Source organism: Limulus polyphemus, unplaced genomic scaffold, assembly GCF_000517525.1.
Source record: "Limulus polyphemus unplaced genomic scaffold, Limulus_polyphemus-2.1.2 Scaffold2593, whole genome shotgun sequence".
NCBI lineage: Eukaryota > Metazoa > Arthropoda > Merostomata > Xiphosura > Limulidae > Limulus > Limulus polyphemus.
The window spans coordinates 24,017-24,950 of record NW_013668203.1 but is presented as its reverse complement, the minus strand read 5'-3'; positions in this window follow the sequence as shown (position 1 = coordinate 24,950).

Genomic DNA, 934 nt, shown 5'->3' with positions numbered 1-934 from the left:
TACTTTAGGCTGTACATTTATGAAAATCCATAGCATCTTAGAATGAAAGCTAGTATAATATTTAAAAGAATTTTTATAGTGTCAAAGACATGAAAATCAAAACTTTGATGAGAATATATAGATATATATATATTGGAATCTACATCTTAAAACTTCTCAAAATAAAGAAAAGTGACCAAAGAGTCCAACTTTATGATGTTTATTTAAATATATCCAAATCCATGAATGTCTGCTGTAAAAATGACGGTTATTCTGCAGCTTAAACAACAGGTCTAACTAAACATGTGGAGCGTCATGTTTTCAAGTTCACAAAACCTTTTGTGATGGTGGATGAAAGTTTAACTGTAAAAATTAAATGGAGTTGTCGTCAGAACTTGTTCAGATTTTGTGCATCACAGAAACAGACTAGTTGTTTGTTACAAGTTCATGTAGTTTTCTGCCAGCCCTCTTTTTCCTTACCGTATTCACATGTCGAAAATCCAGTACTTGTTGTCTTTGATGTGAAAAATACGAGCACCCTAACTTTTGTAGAAGTTGAATTTAATTACTATGCAATACTTTGACCAATAGAATCCATGTTGTGTTGCAATTTATATTTATCTGTTGCAAAAAAAGAAAAATGTAGATACTGTCTGATCTTCTTACGTCATAATAGCACTAGTGAATTCTTAGTGTTACCCCTTAGATGTAAATTTGACCAAGGCGCGCAGTTTTATTATGCATAATAATGTTACGTCTCCGTTCGTTCGTTAACTGATTTTCCGTAAATTCGTTCCAACGAAACTTTAGTGACACAAGTCCTTTCTTAAATAAAACTGGTGTATTCTTTCCGAATACAACTTTACCGATACACTTAATTTCAACAGTCACTCTATAACAAACGCTATAATTCTCAAAGAACGTCTCACGTTCTCGTGCTCGACAATACTCAGAT